This window comes from Salmo salar, chromosome ssa16, assembly GCF_905237065.1.
Source record: "Salmo salar chromosome ssa16, Ssal_v3.1, whole genome shotgun sequence".
Lineage (NCBI taxonomy): Eukaryota > Metazoa > Chordata > Actinopteri > Salmoniformes > Salmonidae > Salmo > Salmo salar.
This window is the reverse complement of record NC_059457.1, coordinates 38861028-38877556: the sequence shown is the minus strand read 5'-3', so window position 1 is coordinate 38877556 and position 16529 is coordinate 38861028. Positions and strand designations below refer to the sequence as shown.

At 39.5% G+C, this 16529-nt stretch overlaps 1 long non-coding RNA gene across 1 annotated transcript in view; it reads left to right on the top strand.

Annotated features, from left to right (window-relative positions):
* Positions 1 to 917: 917 nt before the first annotated feature.
* Positions 918 to 16529, top strand: part of LOC106573590 (uncharacterized) — a 41588-nt gene continuing 25976 nt past the window's right edge. The window contains exons 1-2 of the long non-coding RNA XR_001321373.2: positions 918 to 2397; positions 3739 to 3792. This is a non-coding gene — a long non-coding RNA (uncharacterized lncRNA). The remainder of the gene's footprint in view (positions 2398 to 3738; positions 3793 to 16529) is intronic.

Below are 16529 nucleotides of genomic sequence, written 5' to 3'. Positions count from 1 at the left end.
CACTGGGAATAAAGCACTGTTATAGTGTAGAGGCTAGAGTTAGGGGCCAGCTAATTCAAAAGAGCTCTGCTGCCCTTGACGTTAAAGATTGAGGTGGTTATCAAAATAAACATGTTTCTCAAATTGACATTGAGGTGAATTAAGATACATCGAAAGATTAATTACATGACTGTTATTATTATTGTTGTTTTTATTGTTATGATTATTATTATTATACATTTTGACACTTTTATTTCCATCGTTTTATCTCTGGTCAGATGAGCTGCGAGAAAGACTGTAAAGATAGTAAATCGAACGAAACGTATTAATATTATCTCTGTTAATTGACTAGTAGCCTATGACTTTCCAATGTGTAAATACATTATGCTAAATATAGGCCATGCTAAACTGCGTTTTTCATGCAGGTGTCTATACACAGTAATTCATCTCACCAGAAGTATTTTTTGTCAGAAGCCTTCAAACCTTGCAAAGGTTGTCATTTTTTGGGGGGTCATGGCCTAATTGATACATTTGATGCCTATTATATTCAGATAGTCATAAATTAAGATAAACTTCTAAGCCACAGAAGCATGTAGGCCTAGTCTTCGTCCATCAATTTAAACCATGATAAATGCCCCCCCTCCCACACACACACACACACACACACACACACACACACACACACACACACACACACACACACACACACAGATACACATTTTTATAAAGGCCAAGTGGATGGGCCAAATGAGTGAAGCATATATCTCGCTTTCAAATGTAAAGTGAAAATGATTTTGAAATATGAATTGTTATTTGCCAGTATCAAGCTTACATACCGAACCCTTTCACAATACCATTAAATTGTGACTCAGGAGGGTAACCTATCCCTGTGCCTGACGTAAGCACGTATTCACTCACGTAGTAAAATATAAGAAGCTTGGACTTAGCACGTATCTTTCAACCCAACGCTGAATCCACCCGCAACCAGATCATCCATCGCTTTTTTTAAATGGGGTATCTGCTCATTTATTACAGGCGTTAAGTCGGTGAATGCATGTGAAAATACTCTTGATCAGAGCACGGTTACGCCCGGTCAGAGGATGGAGACGTAGTCACCGAGCCCGGCGTAAAGACAACGTGATACAGAACCCATCGGTTCCGTTGCTCTTTTCTCTTAGTGGTAGAGGAGGCTGCAGTGCTTCGTTATTGTGCTCGGCTGTTAGAAAGGGAACGGTGTCTTATCCACCTCTAGTCATTGCGCTTGCATGTTCCGTGCTTTTTTTTCTGGAAGGGACTGAAGGCTTGGTGCGTATTCTCTGTGTCTCTCGCGCTGTGACTCGGTGACTAGGCAAGTAGTTGACGCAAGTGTAGGCTACTTCAAGCAACAGGCGCAGCACCAGTAGTTGCAGTGACAGGTCCCTCCCTCTCCGCTGATGCTATGGTGCTGAAATGGGTGCCGGCATTTATTTCAATCACCTCATTAGAACTGTGCAATCCCGCCTTTCTACGAGGACTGAAGGAGAGTCGACTTCAAAGAAAGTGGAGCTGGGAAGATGGAGTTGTACTTTTATGTTTTGTGAAAATATGTAAAACGTATCTAAAGGGTAAAAGTTTGGTTTCAATGAGAAGTAGCTGGCAGACAGTGTTCTGGTGTATTGCGTCTTGCACAAGCATTTCGCTATACTCGCAATAACATCTGCTAATCACGTGTACCAATAAAAATTGATTTGATATGACACCAAGTGATGGGCAAAAGCTTTCAAGCGTTCTATTTCTCTGCTCATGCATCCAAGTCGTGTTGGGTCCCTTCTCTAGGTCTCTCTACTTCACCCCTCCCACCACTCCTCTCCCATCTCAACCACACTATAGCCTACCCATATATCTGTCTCTTGCTTATGTCTAGCGAATGATTCAGAAAAAGATCATGGGCGTAACTAAAAAGGGAAAAGGACCATTCACGCAGAGTTGGAACAATAGACAGCAACTCACAATGGACAATGCATAGAGGAGCAGAACTGTTTGGGTTTCTGGACACGTCCACACCGGCGGGCCTGTGACGGGGACCAATGACAGATATGTGCAGCTTCCCTCCGAAGCGGTGAGAAAATGTGGTGCGGGACTGACTGGCAGACTGATTACTTGCACATATCTGAGAGTCGTCTCTGCTAGTTGGCTTGTCTCAGGCCCCTCAAGCAAAAGTAAAGTCAGTGTTTGGCATAAACTGCTCGGTGGTGGATTGACTCATTGTATAGCTAAAGTGCATCCAGATAGCGCCGGGTTTTTTTCTCTCTGGAATTGGTTCAATATCGTATAGCTGCAGCAAACTACACTGCTGCTGCAGAGCTCGAGTTTTTCTATAACTGAAATTCAGTCTGGACATCAGTAAGGCCTATTTAATTGGATTACCCCAAGTTCACGGTATGTAAGTGTGCATTCGATTCATTCCAACGGCTTGTCAATCTTATTTCAGTTGGATATAAGATCAATAAACTGTAGACTTTGGTATTACTTTGGTATTGGGTAGGTATTACCCATTTTTTACCTCTTACAAAAGTATAATAATAACAAGAATACTACTACTAATAATAATAACAGCATTATAAATCACTTTTATACATTGTTTTTGTTGCTTATTAACGTAGACTAAGTTTGAAATGATATATACATTTTGACTTCCATTTAAAAGTAAGAAAACATTAGTAGTATGTCGGCTTTAATACCCTATGTAATGTCATGTCTTAACGGAATCGTCCATTGTGCTGTCCGCGGAGTAATGATGGGGTGAACCGAGTGGCCCCAGCGCTGGCGTTTAAAGCAAACAGTTGTGCGATTGTTAGGAGAGCCTGGGAAAATGTTCTGGGGTCTGGGAGGTGGAGTGTCTTGACGCCAGACCCTCTTGTTAAGAAGACCTCTGTGCGCCCAGACATCATTGTCATGCTAATGAGCGCCTGCACGTTGTTGAACTTGATTTTGACTTCTTTCTTTGCGGCTACATTTTTCTCGGTCACTTGTTTGTGGGAAAATCTTCTCTGGAGCTACAGTGTGAAATTAATTAATCAGGCCTTTGCAACGGACAACAATAGACCCCAGAGAATCTTGGCAACACACAAAATACTTGTATTATTTTAGATAAACGTTATTTTACCAAGCCTTAAGATCACCGTTCAGATTTTGTGAGGACATTTGTGACCAGTTGAAATACACATGTTTCTTATGTTATGTGATTATCGGCCTGGACTTGTTTTATTATGAACCTTATTGGTGGATCAAAAGTAAATGCGTTCTAAATGGGCAGACGTTTTGCAATTGAGTAGTAGCAGGTGTGTGTGTGTGTGTGTGTGTGTGTGTGTGTGTGTGTGTGTGTGTGTGTGTGTGTGTGTGTGTGTGTGTGTGTGTGTGTGTGTGTGTGTGTGTGTGTGTGTGTGTGCTCTCTCTCCTCTTTCCCTTTACCCACTGGGTGATGTACAGTAGTCTATATCTTGTTGCTGTAATTTTCATATTAAAAACCACAGACTATTTATAAGTAGACTAAGCTTGTAATGCTGCCAGTTCCACTTCACAAAATAGCTCTTTTTGTTTCAAATCAGCTGCTATAATAGGCCTATGTCATCTTCGGTGAATTTTGTGCTGTGCACCATCTGAAATATGCACTTTTTCTGATAATGATATTTTGTCCTTGCATAATTACATCTGTTTATGTATAACACCAACTTGTTGTTTTCTGTAGTTAACATTGTATTTTATGGATATCTTCAACAGGCAACAGGTGCTGAAATCAGAGAGAGACTTTCATCCATAAGCAACTGCCTTAAGGTAAATCATTTCCATGCTCTTTTTTGCTATGACTGTGCCAGCTTTAAACTAGTAACATTGCTTTAGCTGGGATATTTAGGGTTTATACATTTCATAAGGAAGTCGGGAAAGAAACCAGTAATTTTGGATTTTATCCACCTATGGTAACATTGTCATTAGCCATCGCTACCATGCACGTATTGTATTGATGTGATATTTCCACCGAAAAGTTAAAGGGTGTGAAGGTTAAAAGGTGTGAACAATGTTAAATAAATAGCTATTTTATTCTCTATATGCGATAAAGTGAGTTGTAGGCTATGCTATTTAATAGCCTATTGATTCGCCTATATTTATAATAGCCTACTCTTCATGCTAGGCTACACATTCTTGTGAAGCGAGATACTGATATAAGACTTCTCAAAACTACCAATCTATCCCTAGACCTATGTTATCATTGTATCAATGGAAAAGATGTATGGGGTGTGTATACGATAGTGCACTATTCGTTCTTTCAAGTTGAGAGTGCTATCAGCAAAAGTAGCATCAAAGTAAAGGAGGCTGATTCGTTTCAGCTCCAAGGACAGAGCCTCTATAGCCGCGTTCATTCTAACAGCTCTTTTTATACTTTATATTCTAGCTATTTATCGGATTTCCTCTGGGGAAATGGTCTTTAGCCCTGTTTCTCACCATATCAATATTTTAAAACTGTATAGATTTAATTCTAGGTGAGAGCAGCAGGTTATTAGCTGACAGGACGAAATAGGCTAGACTCTAGAAAACTCCTACTTCATCATTACCAATGAAGGAGCAATAGACTAGAACACAATATTATAACTATTAACATTTGAAAGTTAAAGCCTAGATATTACCGTAACATTATTGATTGAAAATATGGCGCAAAATACTTTCAATCGTTGTAAAATGAATACAACCTTAATCGACTTACTCCTATTAATGTTAGGCTACTGAATGGGGATGACATGCACATTATTGAAATAATAGGGAACGTGTAAGGCACTGTAGAAAATAGTTTCCTTTATAAAGGTATATATGCTACCAGAACTTCATAGCCATAGGCTACAGTATAGGCCAAGGTTACTGAACTCTTACCCTACGAGTTCCGGCGCTTGCTGGTTTTCTGTTCTACCTGATAAGTAATTGCTCACACCTTGTGTCCCAAGTCTAAATCAGTCTCTGATTCGAGGGGGAAATTTAAAAATGCAGTGGAACTGGCTTCTAGGTCCAGAGTTGAGTTTGAGGGGTGTAGGCTATGCCACGTGGACAGTGCGCCTATGATGGAACCTTATAAAACAGGACATGACGCAGGGAGGGGGCGTGTCTTGGACTCTGATAGGCCATATGAATTCACTTAACACTGTTTACTTATGTCTACTGTATATGTCGACTACTCGTCACCTGTACAGAATTAGGAAGGTAAGACAACAAAAAAAACAAAGACGGGATATGAAACCATTGTCACAACGCTCATTAACGGTTTATCTGACATTTACAGATGCAAATATTGCTTCTAAAGGATTAGAATGCCTAAATCAGGCCCCATAGCTACCAGGCCACCAAGCTATAATACTGATAAATAGTTAGTTAAATAGTTAACCAAATAGCTACCGGGACTCTCTGCATTGACCCCTTTTCCACTAACCTTTTTTCACTGTTTAGTATCTATCCTGTTGCCTAGTCACTTTACTCCTACCTATATGTACATATCTACCTCAATTACCTCGTACCCCTGCACATTGACTCAGTACTCTTACGCCGTGTATAGCCAAGTGATCATTACTTATTGTGTATTTATTATTACTTTTATTATTACGTGCTATTACTTTTCTATTATTTCAACATTTTCTTTCTCTCTACATTGTTGGGAGGGGTCGTAAGTAATCATTTCACTGTTAGTCTACACCTGTTGTTTACGAAGCATGTGACGAATACAATTCCATTGATTTGATTACATGACAATTATAATATCCACACTCGAGAAATCAAATCTGATCATTTGTCATCCATTTACCATTGGCCTTAATTCCCCTATAGTTTTAGGTATCATGTTAGTCACATTACTCTTCTTGTTTAAGAAAGGTGATTCATAGGCCTATTTTCACTGGTGAACAGGCTTCGATCTATTTGCTCATGTCTTTAAAAAATTCCACTGAAACTACGATCTCATCTAGTGGGGTTGCCTTGTTTCTTTGGTTAATAGGCCTATGACTTTTAAACATATTTACAAAAATATCTGAGAAACTACAACTCATGCTAAAAAACAGATTTAATCAGAATATCCCAAATAATGAAAAACCGAGCGCACGAGCTATCATTGGCTAAAAGTCGGCGACTGTCCGTCATATTAATCTGTGTCATGAGGTGAGGAGAATGTAATCGGTGTCATGAATATTTGCTTTTTATGAGGAGAGGCGGTAAGGTCTGTCCCGGTATAGGCCTAATTTACGTTAGCGAGAAGGTCATCTAATGTGTATGGGCTTATAGGTTATGGAGCCAAATAGCATCACGTAGACTACATAATGTCCCATTTTGTTTTACACAAATATTAGGATAGACACCAATTTCTACTGGGAATTAGGAACCGTGTTTCTGTCTGTTTCTCTCTCTCTCTCTCTCTCTCTCTCTCTCTCTCTCTCTCATCTCTCTCTCTCTCTCTGTGTGTGTGTGTGTGTGTGTGTGTGTGTGTGTGTGTGTGTGTGTGTGTGTGTGTGTGTGTGTGTGTGTGTGTGTGTGTGTGTGCGTGCGTGCGTGCGTGCGTGCGGGCATGCGGGCATGCGTGCGGGCGTGTGTGGTGTAGGAGTTAATATAATTTCTACTTAGGCCAATTACCCACTAAAGATAATTATCTGCAACAGATCTATTGAGATAGGTGAGTCTGTTAGATAACATTCCTACCGTGAGATTCATTGTGTAGCCTGTTAATGTATTTTCTCAGTTTACTATAGGTAATAATGTAGTAACTAGTTCATTTCACACCATGCATTACACGTTAAGGTCTTTTATATATTTACTGATGTTTTTGTGAATATTTAAATCATTAAATGTTTTCATGAACTTCTGCATAGTAGATTGCTAACTATAACAATGGCTATGCTCACATTTATTAATAGCATGTAGACCTATACCACAAAAACCATTAGGGTACATTATGGTGACTAAGAAATATGAAGTGACTTTAGGCTATATATATATATATATATATATATATATATATATATATATTTAGGCTAACAACACATCATTGTGAAAATCCAGGAATTGTTCCCTAAAAATGGCTACATGATAAGTTTACTCTAATGATCTTTTAACTTTCCAATTATAAAACGAAGAGAAATGTTTCAGGATAGATTGATAACGGGATAGTATCCCCTGACAGAAAACGTTGCGTTTTCCAATGCGTGAATAAAAATCTAATTTTGGTAACAGTTGGCCTGACAATGCATAAAGCTTTGTAGCCTATGCGTTATGAAATTTCACATGACATTTACATTGTCATGTAATTAGATAAGGTATGGGTTTCTCTTACCGTCACACGAGACGGCTTCGAGGTATTAAGTTCAATTTCATGTGTAATATAAATAGTGGGAAATTGGTCGGCTATAGGCTAAGGTGTCGCCTCAAAATATTAAAATCGATAGATATTTACTATTTAAATAGCCTACACACTATTATTCATCTGAATGAAACAAGGTTGTACAGTAACTTCAGCCTTGTTCCATGTACAAGAGACTCGTTATAATGTTTTGTCATTTTGATCCAGTGAAATGGTTCATTCCATTGTCTGGTCTCAGTTTTACATGTCGCATGTGGGAAATTCCATTTTCTCATGAATAGGGGATGTCTCGGCAGAAGAGTCAAACATCGTCCATTGGTGGCCTATTAGCATACTATTTTATGAGTAATACTTAGTAATAATAGTAGTAACAATTGCACTATTGCACTTTCACCTAATTGATATTACACTTTCACTTCATTGATAGATCTATATTTATTTTATAAATGTAATTATTGTGTGTGTGTGTGTGTGTGTGTGTGTGTGTGTGTGTGTGTGTGTGTGTGTGTGTGTTGTGTGTGTGTGTGAGAGAGAGAGAGAGAGTGTGAGTGTGGCTGTTTGTGCGCGCGTGCGCTTACGTGGGTGGGTGGGTAATTTTTATCTCGTAGTTGTAAACATGTAAACTATGTGGTTATTCATAACGGATCACTAAGGCTATAAAGTTGGCCTACTCTCTGCAGGCCAACTATGAAATCATCTCTCATAAACGCAATTACACACCGCTCAATATTTATTTTTTTAGGTCTAATTAATATTAATCTTAATATTAAATTCATGAATTGAGGAATTAACATAAAGGCCCTATTTCATATAGCTTACCATTTTAACCACAATGACAGCTATCAGTTTAACTGATTTAAGTGCACATTGTGTGTGAGGTTTGATGTAAAGCATGTAACCAGTAGGCTAAAAGGCCAGTCATTTCCTGGTATTAGATTATTATTCAAAAACAGAAATTATGTTTATTTGGCTCCAAATACTCCAAAGTTGGTGTAATTATGTTGTACATTATGAAAAATGATATATGATTAAGAAACGATTAATAAAATGTCCAGTCTTTATTACACATGTATACAAAAAAATGCACTGCCTATGTCTTCAACTCTGTAACAAGATGCAATAGGCCTATAGGTCTATTATGCCGTTGTACTGGTGAGCGTTGCCTATAAACTCGAGCGACATATAGGCTTTCTTATCCATATTCAACAAGAATGGGTGTGGCAAAGAAGTATGGTCACCTCCGTAGTGGAAAGTGGCATAGGCCTTATGATGTTATTGAATGGCAACACGTTGTCAATGGATATTAATGATCATGTGTATCTGTTTGCAAAGCTGTTCCTACCTCGAATAATCAGATGAAAGTACACTTGTGGGTTGACCTCATTCGCAAATAGGCGTAAGTATTCTCTCTGCCTTGTACAACAATGACATAGTAATATTTCAGCATTGGCGTTAGTCCTTTAGGGTTTTACAGGCGCTACATACTGGTCTAGTTTGTTAAGATATTATTTAAAAAAGTAATTTATTTGAGGGGAATTATTATTTTTGTTAAAGTATTGATTTTTAGCCAGCTTTAGCCTTTAGGCTTATTCAGTGAGCTGCAATGCATCAAAGATACAATCGTTATTTTTTTCACTGATGCCTGTGCACTGTGAACCGGAGAGGGAAGTTATATGCTATTATGGACTCTGAGGCTATTGCAGAGCGCTTGGTCACGGCCGTGTCCACCACAGTGTCCCAGGGTTTCTCAGCCATGTGTGTCAATGCATGCCTAATGCTGGTGACATCACATTTCTATTGGCCGTGTGACCCCCGTGGCCTGTGCGGGTTTCTCCTAGCTCCAGCCAAGCTCCCGGTGCCTCTGACCATGACAGTTGCGTCGTTTTCTCTTCTCCTCGTTTTGTGGTATCTCTCGGTGCATTTCTCGATAACGTGTTATGACCGCTATGCATAGTGCTCCCGGAGACAGTGTGCGTAAAAGGCTTTGTTTGATGAATGTACCAGCAACGTATGGAACATATTTTGACGCTTGTGTGGATCCGTGGCTCTCACTCTACTGACCAAATAGCTTTCTATCAGGAGTTTAATAGGAATTCATGACTTGCTTGTTTGCCTATTTGAGCCGTTATGTTTTTTTAATGTAAGCCTTTAGTGTACCATTTGATTACAAAAGCTGAATCCCTACAACGGAAGGACTGTATTATCCTCATTTAAATGTGAGTATTACATATTCTGGGGAATGGTTTATATGCCTTGTCTATTGGTCTGTGTTGTTTTGCTGTCTGAAGTGGCCTTGTGTTCTTTATCAAATCATCAGCAAGACAATGTTGTAAATGAAGAACAGTCTGAATAGAGTCTGTAGACTATGAGTCTGTAGACTATGAGTCTGTAGACTATGTGTAGAAATCAAGAGTTATGTTTTTGATTAAAACATCATCAATAGACTTTTGTTCTTTCGTCATATATAACAAAGTATTTATGAGCTGTTGTTTATTTGTATCAGTTGTTGTTGAATATTTTCAGATATTATCAATAGGTTTCCATCTATTTTATTGAATTTGATTGAATCCAGGGCCAATGCCAGATTATAGCCTATAATGCATGGCCTTTTATTCCATTCTACTCCGTATCCATTCCAGAGCAAATTGTTAACACTATGTGCTTTTACTGAAGTTCAGTACAAGATGATCTGAACTCTCTATCAACGATGTTGTTGGCATTTACTTGTATAGTCGTTATAGCAGGCTGTAGCTCATGTTGTTATAGTTTGTCGTGCTTTAAACCCATTTATTTCTTAATTTACTAAACATTGAAGCTAGTCTGGTTTGAATGGGTCGATTGGAGCTGCCATTTAAAAGAAAACTATACTATGGTTGTTTGGGGTGCATTACGATATTAAAGGGATATTGTGGAAGCAGTGTTACTTTTCTTACCTATCCCTGACATTTTTGTTGCAGACTTGGCACTGTTGACATGGTGTTGATATGGCTTGGCATTGGTGAGGAAAAAGTGAAGTTTGGTTTGTGAAGGACTTGTAGGCTGCTAGGCTACAGTACTGAGCCAATATAACTAAGAACAACTGATTGAACTTGAGGTGGTAGTTTTGAAAGCATGTGCATATAGGGAAGCTTTTCATTTTATGACGTCTAGTTTACGCATGATACTATTGTGTATACACTATCCGCCATGGTAATTTCATCCTCTTCAGAGCGTTTAAACATTACAATCACACGTATAACATGCATGCATTGCAGGGTCGTATCATAAGTATAATCAATATGTATTCAAATGTGTCATAAATACATAATACATCCTGGTATATATAAGCACGCTCTTGAAATCGTGCCTCATAGCTTATTACGCACGCACGCTTCCAAGTGCGTAAGTGCGTGTGTGTGTGTTTGATAGCAAGAGCTCGAGCCTGCATACAAGCGAATGTAATGGCACCATGTGACCACAACAGAAGCACTAAAGGAGCACCCGGCACGCGGCGGTCCCTTTAAGAGACGTGGGTTAGTTTCTCTCTTTGGTTATCTAGCTGAATGAGTTTATGTGATATCATAAAGCTAGAGAACCGAATGTATAAACTAATTCTTCAGACTTCAGGAACCGCCAATGGAGCGCGGCAAATCTGGACCAGGGTCTGTCGGAGAAAGGCAGCGAGCCCTGGAACTGAGATTAGGTTGTGCCCGCCGAAAGCACCGTAAAACGCCGCCGTGGACGTTCCGGTGAACCAGTGGGCAATAGATGGAATAAATGTTGGCTCAAATCGGATTTATAACCCCAAATGGCATTACGAGGAAATGTATGGGGAGACAGTGGTCAGAATCGCAACATCGTTTCAGCCGGAGAATGGAAATAGCCTCCATTCAAAAACACAGTGATGTGGGGTGGTCGTGACAGTGCTACCCGGAATCTATAGACGCGGATAATGTTGCCTAATGAGGATTAATTGAAGGGACTGGCAGTGGCATATACATTTTGCATGATGTGTAGGCTATTTCATTAATTATGTAGGCCTCATTGGGGTTCGGTGTATGACCCGGAGGTGAGAAGAAACGTTTATCGACATAACTGTTTCAACTGATTGGTCCGTTCTAGTGAGTCACGTGCACTGCGGGCTGCTATCACGCTATATGGAATATAACAATCAGATATAAGACCCATATGGCAGGCCTGTAGCTACAGTATGTCAGACATAAGACCCATATGGCAGGCCTGTAGCTACAGTATGCAGCCTCGCCCAGATCAGAGAGCAATGTGTTTGCATGCGCTTTTTATTTTGTCTCTAAAAGTTGATAATAAGGGGCCACAGTGGAATGTCTAGCCATATAAAATAGTTTATTTTAATTTCAACCAACAGGAATGAGGTCATTGAGGCAGTGGTACTGCTGTTGGGGGGAGGCTAACATCTTGCCAAGCAGTGCCATCATCACCAGCATAGTTTTGTCCATATAGCAGGTTTGTTTAAGTTACTTGGCCTATGTCAAATGGGACATTGTAGTTATTTGTATCATCATAACTTGGTCTTGTGTATAACGCTGTCATTAGAACAAGCCAGAGACTTTAGAGGTGAAAACAAAATGTCAGTGTACTGTGTGCCTTGCTCCCAGGCATAGCATCTAGCCCTAAAGGAAGCCTACAGACAGACACATAATACACAATGATGATGATGATGACTCATAAGTAGATCTACTCAAACCACCATACACAGGGCAGTCCAATCAGAATGTTCTAGGAGGTGTGGAGAGAAAGAGCGGCACATAAATGTGTGTTAATATGGCCGTATATAGCTAAAGCATCCTTTATCATTGGGTAACTCACTGTACTTTGAGTTGTGTGTGATTCGCTTTAGCCATATACCTTAACAGGCTGGTAACTGTCACTGACAACTGTTTATCTGATTAAAGATCATAATGACAGAGAGGCCTGCACGGCAGTAAATACACTGAGGACTATATCATGGACAGGCAGGCTGTGGGTGCTCTCCGGACTCCCAACGTGGACCGCTGAGTGAATCCAAGGCGATTGTGAGGGTGAGATAAGGCCAGCATGGTTGGCTGGGTGGTGAGAGATGACCCGATTGCAGGGCCTATTTATGCCAACCTGTTTTGGATGGACAAGTGTCCATCTATCTCACTGATGCTCTATCCAGTCTAGTCCCATGCACTCTCTGGTCGTGAGATGGGATTTACAGTGGCCTGTTGAATTTTAAACAAGCTAACTACATCGACTGCGGTTCATTCACTCCTAGTCCCCATGTACAGGGGTGGCGAGGAGAGAAGACAGAGGAGACTGCACCACAGGTCAGAGTGATATTGCTAGGCCTGCCTGCTGCAGTATACCTAGGGCTTGGCCCAGCGTTCGGCCGGAGAGTAATCCTAGGATACTCCAGGATGTTTTACTGGCCGTTGTTTATGAGGCCATGGGGGCTGTTCATGAAGGTTGTATAGGCCCAGATTGGAACTATATTTTGGACATTGCGTGCCTCAGTGTAATTGACTTGTGGCTGTCTGATTTAGCCTCACAATCTTGACATGTTTACTCACTATGTTCAGATTAGGATAGACTGATCTGTGCATTGTGTCGATTAGAATATATTTTGGGAGCCTTTTGCTATGGTTCATTCACTGTTCACTATTCCACGTATGAGCAAAGGTGGCAAAACAATATAAGCAAGGCACAAGCCCTGTTTTTTATCTCTCTGAATTATAGGCCTATATTCAAGCTTTATGACTGTGTAATTTACAGAGAGATTGTTACATTGCTGGCTGATGCAACATCTTGTCAATTTAGGAGGTTTAGACTCCGATTTTAGGTATGATTTCTTTGTCTGTAATATTGCACATATGAGAACACTATTTCCGCCTAACAAACGGTAGCCTATAAAATAAGCCATCTATTCCAATGTGTATGAGTATATTATAAATCACTCAGTGGCATACCACTCCGGATACAACCCAACTCATCACCATAACATTTAATCCTATATTTTCCTCTTATCAGTTTAATACTATTTCCTTCCTGCTTCCAGCCCTACATACTCATCTGATCTGGTGATGGAGGCCCTAGTAGTCTTTGATTCAAGGCCTACCTAACCCGTACTGCGCCACCTACAGCCAAATCATAGTGACTTTTCATGTAGTGCTGAGGCTTTATAAATTAGGGATCTAGGCAGGACCCTTTGAGATGGAAATGCAGTGTGTGGTGTGTGTGTCTGAGACATGGCTACACGTTTCCCACAGTGATATGTATCTGTCTGGTCTGGCTGACTGGCTGCCACCAGGGCCCCCAGCAGATGGAGGCTTGTCTCTGTCGCAGCACCTGGCATAAGCAGCCAAAACACCATTGTATTTTTTTATACAATCACTTGTTTTTTAATCTAGATTTTTACTCCCCCAAATCCATGCTGTATTTCATTTCACTGGAGAAACAAAAAGTAGATAAGAGGGTTTCAGACACATAACGTTAGATGGAGACAGATCAGAAAGGAGGACGAAGATGATTGTGTATACATGCTGTGCATTTCTAACCGAACTCTCATGTCAGTCTCTGTTGTAGAGGGGAAATTTGGCTATTGCATTTTGTCTGTCTGTGTGCAGCCTTACAGGACATTGATAACACAATTCATTTGGTGTGTCCAGTATCTTGCTGTATGTGTGTTTACTTTCTGCAGAAATATATTTTATACATTTTATTTAACCTTTATTTAACTAGGCAAGTCAGTTCAGAACAAATTCTTATTTACAATGACGGCCTACCCCAGCCAAACCCGGATGAGGCTGGGCCAATTGTGTGCCGCCCTATGGGGGCCCGAATGGCGATGACTGTTTGTCAATGTATGTATGCTCCATACATTCTATGCTCTATCATATTTAGAGTGTGGTACCATTGTTTTCGGTTTACATCAGGATGTACATTCCTGTTGCCATCTTGAAATAACCCCCTATAGTGTAGATATTATCAGTAGGCCTATAGTGCTATCATACATGCTACAGTGGTATTCAACCTGGGGTCCATGGCCCCAATGGGTCCAAGGAGGTACTGCAGGGGCTCTGCAATTTTGTTTTTTTTGGGGGGGGGAAACGTATTTTTTATTTCAATGTTTTTATGAATATTGCTAGCAACAACAAAATATATATTTTTTTATAACATACCTTCAGTAGAAAAGAGGAGAATGACTTATTTCTAACGATGTCAACTTTATTTCTCAACTCCTAATAATGGGTAAATTATACTCATTGGGATGCTCATAGGTTAGTAGATATACCCATAGTGCTTCATTGTTTGTGTAACAATGTCTGTGTCATAGTTGTGTCTAGCAAATAAATCCTGTATTGTTCTGGTTCCTTCTCTCTCCACTGTAAAAAAGGATCCATTGTGTGTACAAATGTTTGAATTGTTTTAAACACTACCTATTGTCTGTAATCTCCAACTCCCTGATGAGCTGTCAGAGGATCAAATTAGAACAACACAGAAACTGCTTATATTTGTATAGTAACTGAATTCCCTGAAACGTGTCCATGACATTTGACTTATGCTTATTATTGCTACCCTCAAACCCTTGTACTGTAAGGCTACTCTGTGTCCATGCCCTTCATGCCCTGAGCATCATCTTTACCCTGTGCTGTAGGCCTACATCAAGGAAGCAATGCAATTTAGCACAAGTACAGTTGATCATTTATATTATTGTTGTTAAGCTTATTATGAATATTATTGTTATTATTATTATTGTTATTATTATTCATTATGCCCCTTTTTCATTGTGTGCACTGTTGATTGACATCAGCCTCAGGTTCACATTGGTGCTGTCTTGAATTTACAAACTCAATGTCTGTTTTTATTTTCACCTCAAGAAGCAAATGGCCTATTACCTTTCTCTCTAAACTTACGAATTCTGTGTTTGGTAGCTTAGCAACAGCCTCTGACCCATGTAACGAAATGAAGAAAAAAATGAAAGGCTGTTATGCGGGTTCTACTCACATTGCTAAGGACGATGCCAAACATTTCGAGTGACGGTACAATGTTTGAAAGCTGGGTGCGTTGTTATCTTTCAGAATTTTATGTTGGATTCACAAGAGGAACGAACACTATTGCATGTGTGTGGAACTTGAAGATTACCATTATTTTAATATCTATGCCAGGGACTACTTGCTTGCCTATACTGCCTAAACTCAAATGCATATTGACACGAAGCCTATATACGCCATATTTCACACATTACTGTACATAGACCTGATACTACATTTTCATTTACTATTTGCAATCACACTATGAAATCGGAAACGTAGATTATTATAATATGTTTACTGGTACGGCACAATTGATGACACGTGGGTCTATTTTAGGTTCGTGTTTTCAGGAAAACGTAAAGCACATGTGACATGCTGTACGAAAATATAAGAATAGAACATTTCTGTTTGTGATTGAACAGGCTACTGTAAATGTGAGCATCCATTTTAGTATTCCCTTCACAATGTAATGTGTTGTGTGTTGCACGCCTGTGGGCGAGCGCGCTCTCGACAGAAATACGCGCGTGTCTACGATAGAGGAAAGTTAAGTAACCGAAAGTTCGGGACACGCACGTCAACTTGGTTTCATTTTTAACACAGCATTATCGCCTCGTTCGTTATGTTGCATCAGTTCTGAGATTACTTCATCATGGCTGATTGGACGTTAATACTTTTTGTAATGTTTATTGAGACCCATCCATACTCGCATGACCTGATAATGAATATATCGAATAGGCCTATTTTAACACATTTTAACATTTCAGTTGCTTGTGTGTTCAAAAGGTATGAGTGAATCAATGACTTTTCCCAAAATATATACATCTTGTGACAGTAGTAAAAAATGTACTCAAGCAAATACTGTATATTTTGATGTAACTCTTCTAATTTATATATTTGTATTTCTTTCAACTCTATTTCGATTTCTGTCAAATCATTGACATTTCTTGATTTTTCTCGCCACAATAGCACGTTGTGTTGCATTATGCTTTAGTAATAATGTTTTCTTCTGATCGTCGATTTTGCAAAATATAATTCGGTATTTCCATCATGAGATTTACATGTTTTAACAAACAACAACATGCTTTAATTAAACGGAGAATCTCGTTGTTACCAAATGTAACACATGCATTTGGTTATTTGATTACATTTTATTTAAGTAGCCTAATGGAAAACAA